This window comes from Silene latifolia, chromosome Y, assembly GCF_048544455.1.
Source record: "Silene latifolia isolate original U9 population chromosome Y, ASM4854445v1, whole genome shotgun sequence".
Classification (NCBI taxonomy): domain Eukaryota; kingdom Viridiplantae; phylum Streptophyta; class Magnoliopsida; order Caryophyllales; family Caryophyllaceae; genus Silene; species Silene latifolia.
Genome location: NC_133538.1, coordinates 152,285,085 through 152,307,933, shown reverse-complemented (window position 1 = coordinate 152,307,933; position 22,849 = coordinate 152,285,085). Strand labels below are relative to the sequence as shown.

The 22,849-nt window shown below is 39.7% G+C and overlaps 1 non-coding gene across 1 annotated transcript; it reads right to left on the bottom strand.

Moving 5' to 3' along the window:
- Positions 1 to 20,965: 20,965 nt before the first annotated feature.
- LOC141637028 (small nucleolar RNA R71) lies at positions 20,966 to 21,072 on the bottom strand. The gene has a single exon (XR_012541592.1). It is a non-coding gene; the product is annotated as a small nucleolar RNA R71 (small nucleolar RNA).
- Positions 21,073 to 22,849: the final 1,777 nt, after the last annotated feature.

Genomic DNA, 22,849 nt, shown 5'->3' with positions numbered 1-22,849 from the left:
AATACCATTCACGCGTTATTAACAAAACCCGGCTAAAATAACCCGTAAGACCAACTTACTCAATCGAGTAAGTGACTTACTCGATCGAGTGCCCCTTACTCGATCGAGTGTCACACGTACTCGATCGACTACCCATCAGGCAGAGTACTTTTCGTATAAAAACATACTTACTCGACAGAGTAAGCCCCACTCGATAGAGTACCCATAGACATAGAAAACATACTAACAACATTATGTTCGAACATTGTCCCCGAAGTTCAACCCAACACAAAAACAAAACATACTAACTCAAAACAAGACACAACAACGCAACTAAAACTCATAACAAAACTCCCAACCGCAACTCAAAGCAACTACTAACTATGCAAAACTAACATAAAACCACACCAAAACCTTATGCAACCATCTCCTACCCCCCCTAAAAGAAACATGGTTATGTCCCCGTAACCACACATACCTGATCAAAAAGAGACGGATACCGCTCCCTCATAGCCTCTTCCGCCTTCCAAGTAGCTTCCTCAACCTCATGGTTAGACCATAGAACCATAAGCAACATTGTTTCCCCGTTCCTAGTTTTTCGAACCTTGCGATCAAGAATCTGTTTTGGCACCTCAAGATAAAACAAGGACTTATCCAACTCTATGTTTTCCACCTCTATCACATGTGAAGGCTCGCTCACATACTTCGGTAACTGAGACACATGAAACACATTATACACCCTATCCAAAGTAGCTAGCAACGCTAACCGGTAAGCAACCTCACAAACACGATCCAAAATATCATATGGTCCGATAAACATCTGGCTCAGCTTCTCTTTCTTACCAAACCTCATAACCCCACGCATACGAGACACTTTTAAAAGAACCTTGTCCCTAACCTGAAACTCTATGTCACGACGATATAAGTCTGCATAACTCTTTTGTCAATCCTGAGCCGCTTTCATCTCTTTGTCTGATCAGCTTAACCTATTCTATCATCTCCTGTACCATCTGTGGTCCTAAAACCACTGCCTCAACTCTATCATCCCAGCAAATCGGACTCCTACACCTCCTCCCATACAAAGCCTCGAATGGTGCCATCCCAATACTCGTGTGGTAGCTGTTGTTATAAGAAAACTCAATCAGATCCAACCTATCCTCCCAGCTATCACCAAACTCCATCACACAAGCCCTCAACATGTCCTCTAAGATCTTGATAGTTCTCTCTGTCTGCCCATCTGTCGCAGGATGAAAAGCTTTACTCATCTTCAAAGTAGTTCCCATCAAATCCTGCAACTCTCTCCAAAACCGGGATATGAATCTCGCATCTCTATCTGACACTATATCCTTAGGCACCCCATGAAAACAAACCACATGCTTCCTATAAGCTAAAGCTAACTGTATCTTGGTCCAAGTATCTTTCATTGGAACAAAATGAGCTAACTTGGTCAAACGGTCAACTATTACCCATATCATGTTGTTACCCTGTTGACTATTAAATCCATAGAGATAGACTCCCATTTCTACTAAGGTACCTCAAGACACTGAATCTTACCTTGTGGTCGTCATTGCTCTCCCTTAACCCTCTGACATGTCAAACATCGAGCCACAAACTCAACTGTTTCCTTCTTCATCCCAGGCCACCAGAAAGTCTGCTTCAAATCTTTATACAACTTGTCACCACCTCGATGTACTGAATACGGTGTGCAATGAGCCTCTGTCATGATCATCCTTTTCAACTCCTCGTCATTAGGAACACACCATCTCCCATCAAATCTCACACTGCCATCTGTATGAATAGAGAACCGAAACACTGTCCCTTTTTCTACTCCAACTCTCCACTCCTCAATCTTAGGATCCAAAGCCTGTTTCCTGCGAATGTCATCATAAAGATCTGGCTCCACTGTCAAGTCCCCTCTAGCATCCCCTTTCTGTATCATATGTATCCCAATATTCCCCACCTCATCTCTCAATCTCATCAAAGACAAAGCTGTGCATAGAGAATGCACACTCTTCCTCCTCAGCGCATCTTCAACCATGTTTGCCTTCCCTTCATGGTATATAATATCCATGTCATAATCTCCTATCAGTTTCATTCACCTCCTCTGTCTCATGTTCAACTCCTTTCGAGTGAAGATGTACTTGAGGCTCTTATGATCTGAAAATACCTTAAAGGTCGCTCCAATAAGATAGTGCCTCCAAATCTTGAGAGCAAACACAACTGCACCCAACTCTAAATCATGTGTCGGATAGTTCTCCTTATAAGGCTTCAATTACCTAGAAGCATAGGCAATTACTCTCTCGTTCTGCATCAACACACAGCCCAAACCATTCTTTGAAGCATCTGTATATACCTCAAAGTTCTCACACCCTTCAGGTAATGCTAAGACTGGAGTTGTGGTCAAACGTTCCTTTAATGTTTGGAATGCCGTCTCACAACTTTCATCCCAACGAAACCTGTTCTCTTTCCTCATCAACGCTGTCATAGTTCTGGTGATCTTTGAAAAGTCTTTCACAAACCGACGGTAGTACCCTGCCAAACCCAAGAAACTCCTGATCTCTGCCACATTCTTCGGTGCATCATACCGAGTGACTGGCTCTATCTTTGCCGGATCCACAGCTACACCCTTCTTGGAAATCACATGCCCCAAAAAGGCTACTTCCTTGAGCCATAACTCACACTTAGACAACTTTGTATACAGCTGATTATCACGCAAAGTTTACAACACCAAGCTCAAGTGCTTCTCATGTTCCTTCTTAGTCTCGGAATAGACTAAGATATCATCGATGAAGCCCACTATAAACCGATCCAAAAAATGACTGAAGACCCAGTTCATCAAATCCATAAACACTGCAGGTGCATTAGATAACCCAAATGGCATCACAACGTACTCATAGTGACCATACCTCGATGTAAAAGTTGTCTTTGGTATATCCTCATCCCGAATCTTCCCCTGATGGTAACCTGACCTCAAATCAATCTTAGAAAAGACTGTTGCTCCATTCAATTGATTAAACAAATCATCTATCCTTGGCAAAGATTACTTGTTCTTCACTGTAACCCTGTTCAGCTCTCTTTAGTCGATGCACAACCTCAAACTCCCATCTTTCTTCTTCATAAACAGAACTGGTGCTCCCCACGGTGATACACTAGGTCTAATGTATCCCTTATCAATTAAATCATCCAACTGTTTCTTCAGCTCCTCCAACTCCTTAAGACCTATGCGGTACTGGGCCTTCGAGATTGGTCCCGTCCCTGGTTTCAGCTCCACACTGAAATCTATCTCCCTCTTTGGTGGTAAACCTGGTATCTCCTCCGGGAAAACATCTGGAAACTCTCCCACCACTAGTATCTAATCAACTGTCAAACTCACCATACTATGGTCCCTCACATGGCATAGGATCAGAGGACACCCCTTCCTCAAATAAGACTTAAATGTCACCACTGTAATCACCTTGACTTTGGGTTTGACAACAAAACCACAATAAGAAACACTAACTCCCTTAGGACCTCTCAAAGAGACTCTCTTTTGGTGACAGTCTATCCTAACCTTGTACTTACCCAACCAGTCCATACCAACTATCATCTCAAAACCATCCATGGGAAACTCTAACAAATCTACTGAAAGGTCAACTTGTCCAACTATCATAGATACACCCTTATACAACCTGCCACAAGTTACAGACTGACCCGACGGTATAAAAACTTCCTCTTTTATAGACTCAAACTTCCCCAAACCCAAAAGCTTAGCATGACTCGATGATACAAAAGATTGTGACGCCCCCAAATCAAACAAAACAAAGGTAAAGACACCATTAACAAGAAAAGTACCCGTGATTACGTGAGCATCATCCTCAGCTGCCTTCTTGTCCATCATGAAAAGCTTGCCACTGGTCTTATGTCCACCTCCCTGGACAGTACTAGCAGAAGTAGACAGCTTAGCAGCCGACCCCTGATTGTTGATCGTTGCTGGTTTCTGATATGAATTACCGCCATTGCGGTTAGCCCCACCGTTGTTGTTCTGACCACCCTGATTGTTCCATGACCCAACCGGCCTATTACTAGCATAACTCTGAGACTGACCCTGAGAGAAACTCCCCTGTGATGGCCTCTGAAAACCCCTGCCCACAGCACTGGTGCACTCATGTCTCTCGTGGCCCATACCGCCACAGTTAAAGTAAGATATACCCCAGCTGCTACTACCACCACCTCGACCACGCACATAGGAAGCTCCACCACTAAACCCCGACCCCGATGAGTAAGCCCTCGCCTGGTTATGGTTGCCCCTCTTGTAACTAGACTGACCACCACCCTCGCTCTCAGCCTTCCTCTTCTCGGGACCCTTCTCCCTATTCTCTTTGGCCATCTCTACCAATCTCTCAGCTCTCCCGGCGCGCTCATACACTTCCTTAACATCAGTAAGGACTCCTACAGGCAGCTTCTCCGTGATCTTATATGTCAAACCTTTCTCAAACCTTAAAGATAGGTTCTCCTGGTTCAACCCCATATCCTCAGCATATCTAGACTTCTCATTGAACTTGTGATAGTACTCCGCCATAGTCATCTCCGGAGTCATTTTGAAATCATCAAACTCCTCTCTCAACTTACTACGGACATGCTCCGGCACAAACTCTCGGTGCATAGCTCTCTTGAACTCATCCCAAGGTATAATTGATTTCCCTTGCCTCACATACAGGTCTAAGGCACTCTCCCTAACCTTATCTCACCACTCTCATGCCGCATCTCTCAACTAGAACGCAACTTGTTCCACTCTAAAGTCCTCAGAGCAATGAACCACATTAAGAATATTCTCCATCTCTCTGTGCCAATTGTCGATTAAAATTAGCGCTCCGGAGCCCATGTATTCTTTTGGGTTGAAACGGGCTTTGGTGACACTCATCTTAGCAAAATCCACCCCAGCCTGCTAATCCTTCCCAAACTTTTTCAAGGCCTCAGTAAGCGCCTCTTGATGCTCAAGCATCTTGGCTATCTCATCAATACTCATCATCTCGGCCCTAGCATACAACGCAGATCTCTTCGGCGTCATCTTTGAACTATATAAGAGAAGAGGTAAACATAAACACACATCCCATAACTTAAACACGTATATGCCCTGAGCAGCTCACACTCGACCGAGCAACACCACCTACTCGATCGAGTTGAGGACACTCGATCGAGTTACCCTCTTACTCGATCGAGTGCCTCGAATCTAGAACCTGACCATAAAGCATCAAAAACCTTACTCGATCGAGCCCCTTACTTACTCGATCGAGTAGACCTCGCTCCATCGAGTCCCCTATTTACTCGATCGAGTACCCAAAAACAGCAGACTGTCCAGAAACGATATACACCCTCTCGATCGAGTCGTACCCACTCGATCGAGTCCCTCACCTACTCGATTGAGTGCCCCCCACTCGATCGAGTCATGCTGACTCGTAAGCTACCCGCATGTTCAACTCAACTACTTCGCACAACAACTATATATAAAATGATAGGCATACGTATATATAACAAGCAACATCCTATTTCACATGTTTCTAATAAGCCACATAATAAATCAATCATCATGCAATTCCGTTATTCATATCAACACATATACTCATGTTACTTACTCACCTTTCACCACAACATTCTCCATTCTCCACATGCATTCATCCACCGATTCATACAACACATTTTAACATAGATATGTAGCATAACTTAAATAAACACATAACGACCCCAAATACACCCCATAGTGACCGGTTAAAAGTTGTAGGGCGAGATTGCGACTTTAGGACGTCTCCCAAGTCTTTGCATTAGCTCCTAACAACTCCTACCCGGGTTCATTTTATTTTGACTCCCTAGATTCATTGGGTTCATTAGTTACAGTTTCCAAAATCGTTGCTCTAATACCACTTTGTAATACCCCCATACACTAAGTACCTTACCACGACCACCTAATGCATGTGAATGCTACCATCTCGGTTACCCCAGGCAATATATATCAAATATACAATAAAGAAATGTACTTTATTAAGTAAATTTAAAGCGATATATGTCAAATACCAAAACTTTTAAGTAAAATACAACTGTTCCAAAAATGCCAAACTAACTAAGTAAATAAGTGTTTATGACACAGCGAAAGACATCTAGACATCACATGGCAACTGAACCCAGCTATCCCATGCGCATCCATCGCATTCCTGTTCAATAACTACTCACCACCTCCAAATGGATTACCACAGTTTTCAAAACATTTAAACGGGGTCTGTTACTGATTACACAGAAATAATACAATAGAAACAATACAAAATCATCCAATCTCCATCATAACTCCACACACCTGACTACACACTAAAGTGTGTAGTCTTGCCAGAATACCTGGTCCGGTTAAAACTCGTCGTCAAAAGCTACCAACCAAAACAATATTTATAACTTCACAAACTACTCTTAGTAAAGAGGTAAGTAAAGGCCGGATCCCAAGGGACGGGTAATGATGTAGGATTTTCCATTGCAAGTAGCTATGTCTTAGGGTGTCACAAATTGGGTTGAGATGAGATGTAATCTAAACTAATTAACAAGTTGAATGTAAATTAATGAAAACAAAGTAAAGCAAATAAAGGGGTTTGCAAACAATTGATTAAAAGCACTAGGGTGTCATGGGTTCATAGGGGATTCATAGAAATAGATCATACAAACATGTTCTCAATTTAGAAGCAAGCACTTATTATTGTGATGGAATCGAGTTAGTGTATATCTTACAATCCCTAGGAAGATTTAGGTCCCAGAGCCGAGTCGCCTAGACTGTACAACACCTACAAGTCGACTTAGTCTCCTCCTATTCAACTCTATGCATGCTCTAATGAGGCTCTAGTTGGTTTATATCTTACAAGCCTCATTGAAAATATAAGAGATGGGTAAAAAATACAAGGATTTATAGGCTCGCATTTCATCAAACATAACATGTGCATAGGTTGAAATCACAACAAGCAAGCAAATTAATTATGAAAACTTATTAGATTAAGCATAGATCAATTTCCATGTTTGTTTCCCCTAATTCCCCATTAACCCTAGCTAAAGGACTACTCACTCATGATCAAGTTTAACATGCTAATAAGGTTGTGAATCATACTAACAAAGCAAAACATGATGAATAAATGATGTGATTAACAATAATTGAACAAGGGTAAAAAGAGATTATACCTATGGAGATAATCCAAATAATAAAACAAAGAATAATAGAAGGACTTGATGATTGATGGAAGGTTGTCAATCCTCCAATAAACCCAAATAATATTCTAATTACCCAAACAAAACTAAGAATAATTGAGAGATTAATGAAAGATTAAGATGTGATTAATATTGAGAAGTGTATTACAACTAAATTAAGACTAAACTAAGATGATATATAGAGTGGATTAAGAGATGATTAAGGATTGATTAAGGGTTGATGATAATCTAGGTAGTACAATGCGGTATTTATACTAAAATTAAGTACAAGGATTAGGGTTACTAAGGGCTTAAATCACTATTAAGACCCTAAGGGAAGCTTGAGGAATTGCAACTCCCGAGAGACATGCGCGGATCGTGCTTGCAACTCCAACCAGGATCCGCTCTCTTCACCTGATGCACGACTGCTCTTGTATGAAGATCCGCTCGGGCTGGCAGTCGGGATGCTCGGATCGTGCTCTGGTACGCTCGTCCTGAGCTCAAGCCGCTCGGATCGTGGCACAAGATTCTTCTCTTGTTTGGCTCCTTAACAATCCGCGGGGATTGTGTTGGGGATGCAAGGATCTTTTCATCATTACCCATTTCAATTTATTTACTTTCTTAGGCATCTAGTATCGGTCTCCTCTTCGATGCTTGGTCATTAGATGCGATCCATTTAGCTCCAGTTCGCTCCATAAATGCAAGGTTAGCAATCCTCTCCTACCAAGGACATAAAACCTCAAAGAATATGCAAAATGGGAAACTAAAGGTAAGAAATAATCCTAATATATGCTAGAAAGCATGGGAACGAGGTTAATTCGGGGACTAAATGTGATCAAATATGAGTCACATCAAACATCCCCAAACCAAACCTTTGCTCGTTCCGAGTAAAGAGGTGACTAAAACTATAACCTTTATTTAAACTAACCTACTAATATAGCCAATATGAGACAATTAGCGGGTCTCACTCCGCCCCTTTAACTCACAACAAGACATCTATGAGGTAGGGTGCCTTCTTGCAAGACAAGGTGGTGCTTGCCAAAAAGGCGATACATCCAATCATTAAACACACAAAAGAAGGTAATGGATGCATCGACAAAAGAATAGCCACTTTCCTCATCTAAGTGGCGGAAATTATCTAGAAGGGAAGCAATCTAAGGGTACATACTCCATTATAGATATGGTTTCTTCAAAATACTAATCCCAGGAGGATACCAACAAATCACCTCCAAGTTGTGTCGAGCTAGGGTACCTTCGTCCTCAATTGCTAAATGCTTTTGTCAAGAGTAGACTCCCTATGATGTTAGAAACATTGTAGGATCGCGGAATTCCCCCTCTTGCCTAGACAAGAAGAAGGGTCGTCCCCTCTCTACCATGCACAAAAGTGGGATCAATGGAAAAAGGGATCAATATGCTTTTGAGTTTCATAGTGGGAGTTTGCTTTTTGTGTTGTTATTCCCCCCAATTTCTTGTGGCATTTGACATTTTTGTGAACAATTTTCTTTGCCATTTCTTAGATGTTTGGCGATTTGATGCTTGGCAAATTTCAACTTTTTCATTTTTTTGAGCATTTTTAAAGTCACCCTAATTTGTAACGAGGCACTTTTATTTGAAGCATAGGAATTCTTATTTTTGTACTCCTCTTTTCTTTGATGCAAATTTGTGCAAACTTCTTGATTTTTATTTTGGTACTTGATCTCAAATTGAGATTTTTGTGCCCATTCCCTTTTTGTTGACAAAAATGATCATAAAAGTGGAAGATGATTGAATGGTTTCAAGGGTCACTTTGAAATAAACTGTAGCCAAGGAGTCATCACATCACAAGGTACTCTTGACTAGGCCTTAGTCCATGGGTCAAAGGATACTAGCATGACACATCCCAGGGTGTTTTGGAAGTATTCTAATGAGCAAAGTCTCAAGAAGAAAATGTATCTACAAGGGTCTTATATATACTTGTCAAGTTTCCCAAATAGATGTCTTCACAAAATTTTTATAAAATGCAACTACATGCCATGATGCAACTAACATATATTACAACCTAATGCATATGCTTCTATCAACTAGTATGCAACTCCTAAGATCACATTGGTTTGTACCGCATCAACCAAAATAAAACCACATAGTCATTATGAGAGGAAAAAGGAGATTTGGAAAATTCATACCATGCGGTCTTCATATTCCTCATGCCTCGGATGTGGCGTAGTTGATCCAATGTGATAAGAGGACAAACAAACACAATATATACACAACATACAATTCTATACTACAAAGGAATGAACATGTTTTTGGATTTTTAAATTTTTTAAATTTTTGTGGTTTTTGTTTTTGTGAAATAAAAGAACATATTTTTGAGTTTTTCAAAAAATTTCAAATTTTATCATTTTTTATTTTAAAAGTTAAGTTAGAATCAATATTACAAAAACGGCCTAAGAAACCGGTTGAAAATGGCCTAAGAAACCAAGTGACAACCGGTCTTTATCTCACAGGTCTCTTTTGTCATATTTAAGAAACCGGTTGTAATTGAAAACTGATTCCTTTTCTCATATTTAAAAAACCGGTTGTAATTGAAAACTGGTCTCTTTCACAAGAGGCTAATAAACTGGTTATTAGGCGAAACCGATATCTTTGATTCTATCTTCGAAACTGGTTATTGACCAAAACCGGTCTCTTACTTTGTTGTAAAAAAAAATAAAAAATAATAATACCAATTGAGATTATCAAGCAGTCAATGTAACTTTTATTAAAAATTACATTAATAATAAAAAATAACAATGTCTTTATCAATTTACAAACCAACCTCTACATTTCTTGTGAAATTTACATGGTCGGAGTCAATTCACTGATTAGATGTAGAAACTAGATATTACAAAAGTGCTTAAGACAAAGTCCTCCGCATAGCTACCCTCCATTATACGTGCAAATGAAGGACCCATTAAAGTGTACTTGTTCCCTTCAAAGGCATGATAAATAGTTGGAATTGGCATCAAGTTGTAGAATATCTACAGGCCACCCTAGCTTTCTGCCAATGAAACTATCATAATAAGAAAACTTCAACCAAGAATTACGATTCGTAAAATAAAACCGCTTCCATAAGCCCAACTTAACAAGCAGTAATTACTAGCAAATTAAAAAGTAAAGTTAGGAAGGAGCTAAAGGCATAAGCTCTACAATACAAGGAACTGAAGGTTGAAAAACATTACCAACTTGAAGCAGGCACTACTTAACATCAAAAACATAAAAACTGCGGATATACTTGATAGATGACTTACTTCAGCCATTACTAGCTTGGCATCGAAAATCAAACATAATTTTTATCAATATTTCATTACGAACTCCACAATCCCTTATTTCTTGAATAAGAAAATAGCCAACATCGGTGAGGACCCGTAGGTCCTTTAGTTCTTTGCCTGCAACATGTCACCGTTTTAATGAGTTTGGTTGTCAGTCAATTTGGTACAATCAATTGAGCCAATATAGAAATAATTTCAGAAATTCACACATCAACTTGACCCAGAATGCTATTAAATCCTCTTTCAAAAAATTAAATATAAACCGGGGTAGTTTGTTCATCTGCAAACAAAACAAGGGAAAAAAATATCACATATATGTCAAAGAAGCGTCACAATATTCACCTCATCAGTAATATTGCAGGTGAAGATGATACCATTATTAAGTTCTGTTGGCAGCATCTGTTAGTAGACAATTATGTTAATAAGTAAGATCGTCGGTTCTCCGAGTGATTAGGATAAAAATGAACTCATTAAAGGAGGCCGACAAGGCTTCAGTGAGAAAAAGAAAAATAACGCACATCCTAATACCATTTTGATATAGAGTATAGACGATGTAGTTCGAGTTTAGTGCACACTTTGACTGAAAACATCAAAGGAATCGTTGCTAAGAAACCCATTACGAATGAACTAAGATACAATGAAATAATATACTCTTTCGTTAAGTTGGATCATGAATGAACTCCTTTGAATGAACCCAAGTAGCTGATTATAGATTTTCACAAAGGGAAGGGAAGGCATGTCATGTGAGATAAAATTTCGCTCTACTTAAGAAATGCTAAGGAGCTAATAAGTCTAACCTATAATAATCACTTAACGAATAAGAGGTGCAAATTGCCTAAGTACTTAGCAGTTCCAAAATGAAAGGAAAAAAACAAAAAAGAACAAAGGAATAAATGAGAAGAATATATTACCTAAGCTACAGGCAGCGCCAACAAGGAGCCAGCATGCTGCGGCATAAATCAGACAGCAACAGTACAACTAACATCAGTATTCTGAACACCGACCTTCAGATTGCGAATATCTGAGACCAAAAAACATCATGATGTCAGGTTTATAGGTCATGAGACGAATGACAATGACAATGTGGTTCAAAGATAACTTACCTGGGATTCCTCCAAGATTAGAGAGGTGAAGCCTTAACAGCTTTACGGCTTCTCTTGGTTCAAAGGTACTGAGATCTAACAACAATTCTTCATCTGGCCTGCAGCCGAACAACATCTTGTTAGACCTAAGAATATGGAATGACTGATGATTACGGAGCAAGCAAAAGGCAACATTAGTCAAAGCTAACCTTGATTGTATAAGCTTGTTCACCAACTTTTCATCAGCTTCCTGTGCCAATTTATTAAAAAATTGACTCTGAAATAAAATGTCATCCAGTTCCAGGGAATATATTTAAGAATAATGCATAATCAGCTTGCATCGATCGACAATTTTATGAGCCAGTTAACTTTATTTCATCATTTCTCAAACCAAAGAAGAAAAAAGTCTGTCTCTATTGGAAGACAATGGAGACAAGTGGGAGAGTTCGGTGAAGAAAATTAATGAAAATAGATTACTTGAGGAGTTGAGACAGTACCACTTTCATAAGCTTACCGGCTCGCTCTTTGTCTCCCTTTGTGTAAGCATCAATAGCCTGCCAATCAACCAAACAGTCAACGAGAGGAAACGTCTGATAATCTTAACACAGAAAGAAATGTAGAAGCAGTTGCTCACAGCTTTATAGTATTCTTTCATAGTAACCCAATGTTCCCTCACAGCTGACGAAGGACCGGGAAGCTATTCTCATCCCCTTCTTCATCTTCAAATCAAGAAAATGCAACCATAAGTATAAGACTACATCAGAAACCCATTTCATTACAATTATATGAAAACTGCTAATGCAAAATGAATTCGTCGATTTATCAATGCTTTAATGTACACATCAGTATCTGAACTACTAGCTATACCTTCTTTGCCATCTGCTAATGATTTCACAGCTACGAATGTTTGCTCTATATTTGTCTCTTTCGATGGTACAACCACAGATCTCCTATATAAAATTGATTTCCTAACTCTAGCTCGATGTATTACTCAATACTCAATACGAATAGATTGATACCGAGAGAAATAAACAATACTCAATACTGATAGATTGATATAGAGAGAGAAATATACAAACAATTTGGTGAACAAAACTATTGCTTGCTCCTAAAAATTAAATCGTAATTAAAACCCCAAAAAATTAAAACAAAATCCCTAATAAATTAAAACGAAATTGATTAAAATGAGTACCTGTTATCAAGGTATAGACATGTAAGCGATAGATTTGGCTGAAGGAACTGGCGCCGGTCTTGTTAGGAGGGCGTTTGGTGGTGGTGATGTGCCTTGAGGTCAGTTGTGGTAGACAGTAGTGGGGGTGCTAATTGAGAAACCATTTGGGTGCTAAGAAACAAAACCAATAAAAAAGGAATAAAAAGATACGGGGGTATAAAACTGTAACTGGGGTAGAAAAAATACCAAAAAAGTAAGAAACCGGTTTTAAATATGACACAATTTGTTATGTTATTTTAAGAAACCGGTTTTATAAAATCAACGGTTTATTATGTTGAGAGACCGGTTTGAGAATTTAACCGGTTTCTTATTAGGGATCTCTATGCCATTTTTTGTAGTAGTGAATTTCCCATCTCCACACTAGTATGGGCATTGTCCTCTATGACCAAAACGATAGGAAATTATGCAATGCAAGCTAAATGAAAATATATGATTTCTACGCTAATATGCAAACTATATGACATATAAAACAAGTGAATGCATTCTACTCTATTCTATATGATGCATGTTTTCTATTGTTCGGAGAGCTAATTTGAATTAACTCGCATTTCTTGTGTGTGAACTTCCCCAAACCAAGTAAGACACTATTGCTAGAGTAAAAAGTTCATGCACAAGGAAAGGATGCAATGCATGAATCCTAATTGTCATTTTGGATTTTCAAATGGGAACAATAAATGAGACACCTCAATGAAGCCGAGGTGGGAGTCCTTTAAATGTTGCTAGGACTCAAAACAAATACTCAAGATAAAGATTAAAAAACATGATAAAGAGACAAAGCTAAAGGAGGTGTAGGAAACTCATAATGGAATAGGTTGAAGTCAAGTAATCAACCCCGCATGTTTGGTATCCTCCAAATAGCCTTGTCAACCCTCAATTGTCGCTCATTGCGACATCCTCATCCCCGGCATCATTGCCGTCATCATCATCGTCACTTGCATCATCAATTTCTTCATTATCTTCTTCATCATCCACCTCCATTGATCCGGAGGATTCTCCATTTCCATCAACATTATTGGAACTTGAACCTTACTCTTCTTCTTCTTGGCATGAATCATTACCTTCCCCATCTTCAAAAACAACAACCTCATTTCCAATAGCCACCCCACTATCCATTTCGGCATCTTGACAAGCACTTGGGAAGAATACCTCCTTATCCGCCCAACTAGGAAAAGGACATGAAGGATCAAGAAGTCCTTGCCTAGCTAGATGTAGAAGGGGTGGATATTGGGCACGGTAAGCATTCACCCGATCATCGTGAGCTTCTTTATGCATTGGTTGCATTAGTTGGGTCAAATAGTCGTTTCCTACCACAACATTAGAGCCACTCGGTTTGAACACTTGGTAGGCAAAGGGATATGGTGGAGTCACAATGGTGGAGAAGGAGGGCTTTGAAATTGGTTCCCTATGTTGCTTAATTATCATTTCGGTTTCCTTGGAGATGGGCAATAGGTAGTTTGGTCTACGGACAGAGATACGGAAAATCTTGCTAGGCAAGAGAAAGGACTTAGCTTCTTTTATGAGCCTCTCATATTTGTTGTCAAGATTGTCATTCTTGACCCAATGGAATTTGTTGATCATAGTGCTCATATCAAGGAGGTTGCTCCCTTTAACGGTTTGTAGGTATTATCTTTGTTAAAATTTGGGTTAAAGTTCTTAGATAGCCTCGTTACCAAGCCCCCGTTTACAATAAAGGCCGCCCCATCTTTCCCATTATCAATCTTAAGCCACCGATCAAGGAATAGTTGAAGAATGTTGTACTTTTTGGTGAACTTTCCATTGATATTCATGAAAGACTTAAGGTAGACAAAATCAAGTTCGGTGAAGTCACTGGTGCCTTTTCTAGAAATCAAGGTATTGCCCACAAACTTGTGCCATACTCTTATACCCGGATGGTGAATATATAAAGCATGGCACTCCCGGAAAGAATCAAATTTTCGACCGGTAATAACTTTCCAAAGGGGTGTGGCATCATACTTCAAAGGCTTTTTCTCAAAATGATCATATTTCAATAGACCAAACACTTTACCAAAATCGGTCTTAGTCATGCTTCTACTCTTGTTCTCAAGACGGAAATCAACATAATTTTGAGTCTCTATCTTATGCACCTTCAAGGAGCTTATGAACTACATGGTCAATAAGGATAAGTCAATTCTTCCATTTCAAAGAGGGTTAACAACCTCATGGACTCGAAAAATGCTCTAGTTCGCTCAAGCACACCCAATTTTTCCAAAGTGTCTTGACAAATAAACTTGGTAGCCACAATAGTCTTTTTAGCAAGGGATAAAAATGCATTCCTATGAGCATCGGTTAAGAAAGTTACCTCCGAAAAATTTTGACAATTATTCTACTACCGGAGTAGGTGTGGTAGCTTCCTCAATAGGAGTTGCGGTTTCTTGGATTTCCACCCTTGGTTGGGTCACTACCAAAGCCATGGATGCAAGAATAGCTTGTTGCCTCTTTGATAAATTTACAGTCTTGGATGCCTTGGTTCCACCTTTGGTCTTTGCCATTGTATTCTCCTTCTCAAATTGGTATCAACAAACTAAGATTTTCCTTGAATGTTCCTTGCTTCCTCAAACTTCAACCAATTCCTCAATCAATTTAGGATTTTCGAATTTTTGCCCAAACCCTAGAAATTTGATTCAATTTGTGAGGAATTTGGTGTTTAGATGGTCTTTTGTTGATAAAGGAGTGATTTAATCTTGTTTTGAGCAAGTTTTGTTTGAATGGTGGTGAATTTTGTTGAGAAATTGGTGTTTTTGAATGGGTTGATTGAGAGTTTAAGTGGGAGAAAAGGTGTGTTTGTGTTTTTGAAAGATAGAAATGAATTGGGAAGGAAGGGTTGTCCCGTGTTTAGCTTAAGTACAGGCCTGGGACGTTCGGATTCTCCATGGGACGCGCGGATCCTCTTACAGGATTTCCTGAAATTGCAAAACAGTGCCAAGACGCGCGGATCCTCCTTAGCACAAGCGAATTTCTGCTAGGACACTCGGATTTTTCCTGGGACGCGCTGATTTCCTTACAGGAAAATTTGATAAATTTGGGACTTTCCAGGACGCGCGGATTCACTACAGCTCGAGCGTCCTAAAGTTGGGAACGAGAGGATTGAAGCTGGCTTGCGCATATTCTCTTACAAGACTTTTTCTTCAATTTAAACTTTCCCAGCTCCCACATCCTAAGGTCAGGATGCACTGATTGATGCTGGGGACGCACGGATCCTCTTCGGCTCCCACGAGCTCAGGTCCGCGCGTGGGGATTCCTTTTTCCGTGTCATTCTTTCTTCTTCTCCTTTGTTAAATATTGTGGGTGCACTACAAAGGCTTGGTTAGCCTAGGCATTTGCCATCCACACACTTGATCAAATACTACACATCAAAACACATTAAAATACCTCCCTCACTTGCTCTCATGTCAAAAATTTTGATCAAAGCACAAAAATAACAAAGATGCAATAAAGGAAATAAAATGCGAGTTAAGGGGTTAGAATATTTACAAATGGTGGTTTAGGGAGGACTCTACCAAACTCTCATTCTTGGATGTGATGTCAAGGGGGCAAAGCCAAGGTGTTGTTGATGTTGCTCAACACCTTGTAGAAGTAGTCGAAGGGTTGCTCATTTTCATGATAGAGGTCTTGGGTAGATCTTTGCACATTATTCTCTTCATTGTTTTATTCATCCAAGTCAAAGTGATGACAAGGATCAACAAAGCCTTGGTCTAAGGTCATAGCATTTCTAATATAAGGATTGACCAATCCTTCAAATTCATCGTCCCATAGACCGCAAACTTCACTAGCTTGTTCCCCAATGATGTCATGAGTTGATAAGAGCAACTCTTCTTTCATGTTGTCATTGCCAATGAGGCCTTCTTCATTACTTGTCATGATGGGTGAGCTATTCAAGCTCTCTTTATTGTTGTTGAAAATTCCTTGCTCTCCGAATAAAGCTACTTGAAGGTCATCCACTTTCTTCTTCCATATGGTGGTGCTTCTTTACCCATGGCTTGATATTTGCATAGAGAATCTAACTTCTTCCTATCACTTTCTCGGCTATAGTGATCGATCATAAAGCATGGCTAACGTAGTCGGGGAGCTCTCATTGTTTTGTCAAGATTAAAAGTGGTTGTCTCGTCCCCTACTTCGAGTGTGAGCTCTCCATGTTTCACAATGATTACCGCTCCGGCGGTATGCAAGAAAGGTCTTCCTAAGATGATAGGAATTTTGGAATCCTCCTCCATGTCTACAATGACAAAGTCTACCGATGAAGAATTTGCCAATTCTCACGGGTACATCCTCCCATACCCCTAAAGGTATCTTTGTTGATCGATCCGCCATTTGAAGAGTGATGTTGGTGCATTTGAGGTCTCCCATTCCTAGCCTCTTACATACCGAGTGTGGCATGACACTTAAACTTGCTCTAAGGTCACATAATACTTTGTTGATTGTAGTGTCGCCAATGGTACATGGAATAGAAAAACTTCCCGGATCCTTGAGCTTTGGAGGGGAACTCCCTTGAATAATAGCACTACTCACTTTGGTAAAGGTAGTAGTCTCCAACTTTCGGATGGATTTCTTCTTGGTAAGAATGTCTTTCATGTACTTTGTATAAGCCGGAACATGATTGATCAAATACCGTGAATGGGATTGAGACTTCTAAGTTCTTCACAATTTTCATGAACTTTCCAAGTTGTTCATCAAGCTTAGGCTTACCTTGGCGACTTGGGAATGGAACTCTAATCACAATAGGCTCTTTTTCCTTAGCCTTCTCTTCATTCTTCTTCTTTGAAACTTAATTGGTGGTAGGATCTACCTCTTTAGAGTTCTCCACAACTCTTTGCTTGTCACTAACATCCACAATATCTTCATTAATTGGCCTCTTCGGCCCCTCATATCTTGTACCACTCCTCAAATGGATCGCACTAACCGTCTCATGTCTTGGGGGTGGGTTACCTTGAGGAAGTAATTGCCTTTTTTGTCTTTGAGAGCTAGAAGATGCTAATTGAGTCATTTGAGTCTCTAACATTTTGGTGTGGGCAAGAATATTGTTGATGGTGATTTCCGTACCTTGGCTATCTTTTTGCATTTGGGTGAAGAATTCTTGTTGGTTCTTTTGTATTTGGAGGACCGTTTTTTGGACATCAAAGCTTTGGTCATTTGATTGGTTGTAAGAAGGTTGATTTTGATAACATAGGATTTGGTTGAAAAAGGGTCTTTGAGCTTGATTTCTCATTGGAGGTGGAGTGTATGTGGGTTGGGGGTTTTAAACATTTTGGCTCTTATATGAAAGATTTGGATGGAATTTGGTGTTCTCATTATAGTAGTTGGAATAAGAGGTACCACTCTTGTATGCTTGGAAAGCATTAACTTGTTCATTTGTTCCCCTACATTCACTTTGGTCATGTCCCCAGGTTCCACAACTTTCACATACTCCACTTGGGATTGAGGATGATGCCACCATACCATTAACATGTTGTTTGGGTGATTTGGAAGCTTCATCAAGCTTAGCCATGGCCTTCTCAAACATCAAATTGATGGTGTCGATATGAGCACTTAGTTGAGCACCCAATTGAGTGATGCAATCTTCCTCATGCTTTCCTTCTCTAGTGGCCTTTCGAGGCCTACTATATTGGGAATTATGAACCGCCATCTATTCTATTTTGGCCCATGTTTGATTGTCATCAACTTCGGTAAACATCCCATTGGATCCCATGTTAAGAACATTGTGTGAGTCTTCATATAAACCGTTCCAAAATTGTTTGATGTGACCATAATTGGAGCATATTTAGTCCCCGAATTAGCCTTGTTCCCATGCTTTTTAGTGCATGTTTGGGTCATTTATTGTCTTTAGTTCTTTGTTTTGCATATTCTTTGAGGTTTTGTGTCCTTGGTAGGAAAGGAGTGCAAACCTTGCATTTTCATGGCAAAACGAGACTAAATTGATTAAATTCAAATGACCAAGCATCAAGGAGAGACAAGATTAGAAGGCCTTTGTACATACTATAGTAAATGGGCAATGATGAGAAAAGATCCTTGCATTCCCGAGGAAATCCCCAAGCATCTTATGAAGAAAAAGGAAGAAAAGAAGAATAAATGAAACTGCATAGCAATCCGTCCGGATTGTCCCGAAGACGCCCGTCCACCTTCACAATCCGTGCGTCTTCACTCCAAGTCGCCCGGGCAGCAATCCCAGAAGACGCCCGTCTTCTCCCCAAGACGCCCGGGCAGAGACCCACGAATCCGGCCGTCCCGTGCTAAAGACGCACGGATTCCCAGGCAGACATATTCGTTTCTTCAAGCTTCAAGAAAGATGCCCAACCTTCCAAAAATATTGGCGTTTCCTTAAGTAGGGACTTAATCGTCATTTAAGCCCTTAGTTAACCCTAATTCCTACACCTAATCCCCACAATAAATACCCCATTAGTCTAATTAGAAGAGCATGTTCTTCTTAGCAATCTTTAGTGTAGTTAATATCAATCAAATCTCTCTTTAATCTTGTAATCAATAATTAATCAAGTTTTAATACAAGTTTTATTTCCTTAATCTCTCTTTTGTTCATCCTTTATTTTGGGTAATTTAAGATTATTTGGGTTATTATTGGGAGATTGACAACCTCTCAATCAAGCATCAAGTACTTCTTTTATTCTTTGCTTTATTATTGGAATCATTAGTAGGTATAATTCTCTTAATCCCTTTTTTAATTATTGCTAATTACTTTCATTTATTCATCATGTTTCACTTTGTTGGTATGATTGACAACCTTGTTAGCATGTTCAACATGATAATGAGTGAGTAGTTCCTTAGCTAGGGTTAATGGGTAATTAGGGGAAACCAACATGGGGAATGATTCATGCTTAAATTAATATGATTTCATGGTTTATTTGCTTGCTTGTTTTGATCTCAACTCATGCACATGTTATGTTTGATGAAATGCGAGCCTATGAATCCTTGCATTTTTTACCCATCACCTATCTTTTCAATGAGACTTGTAAGACATAAACCAACTCGAGTCTCATTAGACCATGCATGTTGTTGAGTAGGGAAGACTAAGTCGACTTGTAGGTGTTGTACAATCTAATCGATTCGGCTCCGGGACCCAAACTTTCCTAGGATTATAAGATATAACCCAACTCAATCCATCACAGCAATAATTGCTTGCTTATAATTTGAGAACATGTTTGTATGATCAATTCCCATGAATCCCCTATGAGCACATGATACCCTAGTACTTTTTATCAATTGTTTACAACCTTTTTAATTCATCTTGCTTGTTTACCTTCATTGTTATTTAGTTTAGTGACCTTCTACATCAACCCCAATTGTGACACCCCTAAGACACCACTAGTTGCAATAGGAATCTCATCTCAATTCCCGTCCCTTGGGATCCGACCTTTACTTGCCTCTTTACTAATTGTAGAGTTGTTTGTGAAATTATAAATTGTTTTTTGGTCTAGGTGCTCCTAACGACAAGTTACCGAAAAGATATAATCCGACCAAAAATGGCGCCGTCGCCGGGGACGGTGTTAACTTGATTTAGATTTTCTTATATTGTTATTAGTTGTGTCTTTCTTTGCCTTGGGGAAGTAAAACTCCTCAAGGTTTGTTCTAATTGTTTTCGAGTTGTTTGATATTTTGCATGTGTAGAAGGTCACAAGGTAACTTGTTACCCGTTGATCGTGAAATTGAAAGAACTTTGACAAACAATAGAAGACTTGCTAGGAGAAATTTGGGAGGTATTGGTGAGGTTGTAGATATTCAACCAACTTTTGAGTTCATCAACCCTTTTGTAAGAGAAGGTGAGCAGAACCCAACACAAAATCAACCCACAATGCCTAAGTTTTCTTCACATTCCGTACCCACCGAGGAGAACCTACCCAATGGTAATCCCACACCACAACATCTAACCGGAAATTTCATTGCCAAATCCGCATTTATCCAATTAGTCGAAAGAAGCCAATTTGGGGGGATGCCTAGTAAAGACCCTCACTCTCATATGGAGACCTTTTGTGACTATTGTGATGCGATTTCTCAAACCGGTGTAACTCAAGGCCAAATTAGATGGGTCTTATTTCCTTTTTCTCTAATTGGCACCGCGAAACAATGGTTGAAAAGCCTTGATAAGGCCACTCTCGGAATTGATTCTTGGAAAAAAGTTGGCCCTAGCTTTCTACAAAAAGTTTTATCCACCGGAAAAGACTAACATGCTAAGAGCTCAAATTACAGGTTTTAAGCAAAGGGATGAAGAATCTTTGTATGAAGCTTGGGAGCGGTTCAAAGGAATTTATCGCTCATGTCCTCACCATGGACTTAGCGAGTGGTTCTTGGTACAACAATTTAAGAACCGTCTTTATGAAGATTCAAGGAACATTCTCAACATGGGATCAAATGGAATGATCACCAAAGTTGATGACAATCAAACTTGGAACAAAATTGAGGAAATGGCGGTCCATAACTCACAATATAGTAGACCTCGAAAGGCTACTAGAAGAGGAAAGCATGAAGTGGACTCCGTTACTCAATTGGGTGCTCAACTTAGTACTCACATTGATACCATCAATTTGAAGTTTGAAAAGGCTATGGCTAGACTTGAAGAAGCCTCAAAATCACCAAAGCATCGTGTTAATGCCATGACGGCATCTTCATCAATCCCAAGTGGGATATGTGAGAATTGTGGAACTTTGGGACATGACCCAAGTGAATGTAGGGGAACAAATGAACAAGTGAATGCTTTCCAAGCATACAAGAGTGGTACCCCTTATTCAAACTATTACAATGAAAACACCAAATTCTATCCAAATCTCTCATACAAAAGCCAAAATGTTCAAAACCCTCAAACAACAAACACCCCACCTCCCATGAGAAACCAAAATCAAAGACTCTTTTACAACCAAAACCAAGGTTACCAAAATCAATCTTCATACAATCAACAAAATGACCAAGGTTTTGATGTTCAAAAAGCGGTCCTTCAAATGCAAAAGAATCAACAAGAGTTTTTCACTCAAATGCAAAAAGATAGTTAAGCAAAGGAAACCACCATCGACAACATCCTAGCTCACACCAAAATGTTGGAAACCCAATTGACTCAACTATCATCTTCAAGCTCACAAAGACAAAAGGGGCAATTACCACCTCAAAGTAATCCCCCAAGACATGAAACGGTTAGTGCCATTCACTTGAGAAGTGGTACAAGGTATGAAGCACCGAAGAAGCAAGTTGATGATGAAGTTGTGGAAGCTAGTGACAAAGAAGAAATTGTGCAAAACTCCAAAGATGGAGAACCATCAAAAGAAGAAATTTCAAATAAAAATGAAGACAAGGTCAAGGAGAAGGAGCCCATTGTGATTAGACTTCCTTTTCCAAGTCATCAAGCCAAGCCCAAATTTGATGACCAACTTGGAAAATTTATGGAAATTGTGAAGAATTTGGAAGTCTCAATTCCTTTCACGGAATTAATCAATCACGTGCCGGCCTATGCGAAATACATGAAAGACATCCTCACAAAGAAGAAGTCGATCCGGAAGCTTGAGACTATCGCCTTCACTAAGGTGAGTAGTGCAATACTTCAAGGGAGTTCACCTCCAAAACTCAAGGATCCGGGAAGCTTCTCAATACCGTGTACAATTGGAGACACCACAATCAACAAAGCCTTATGTGATCTAGGGGCTAGTGTGAGTGTTATGCCGTACTCGGTGAGTAAAAGGTTGGGAATGGGAGAGCTTAAATGCACCAATATCACACTCCAAATGGACGATATATCGACAAAGACACCATTAGGGATATGGGAAGATGTTCCCGTACGAATTGGGAAATTTTTCATCCCGGTGGACTTCGTCATTGTTGATATGGAAGAAGATTCCAACATTCCAATCATTCTAGGAAGACCTTTCTTACACACCGCGGGTGCGGTGATTGATGTAAAACATGGAGAGCTCAGTCTAGAAGTGGGAGATGAGAGCATAACTTTCAATCTTGACAAGACCATGAGAGCCCCCCGTTTACATGAACCATGTTTTATGATTGATCATTATAGCCGGAAGGATGATAGGAAGAAGTCGGAACTCCAATGGAAGAAGAAAATTGAAGAT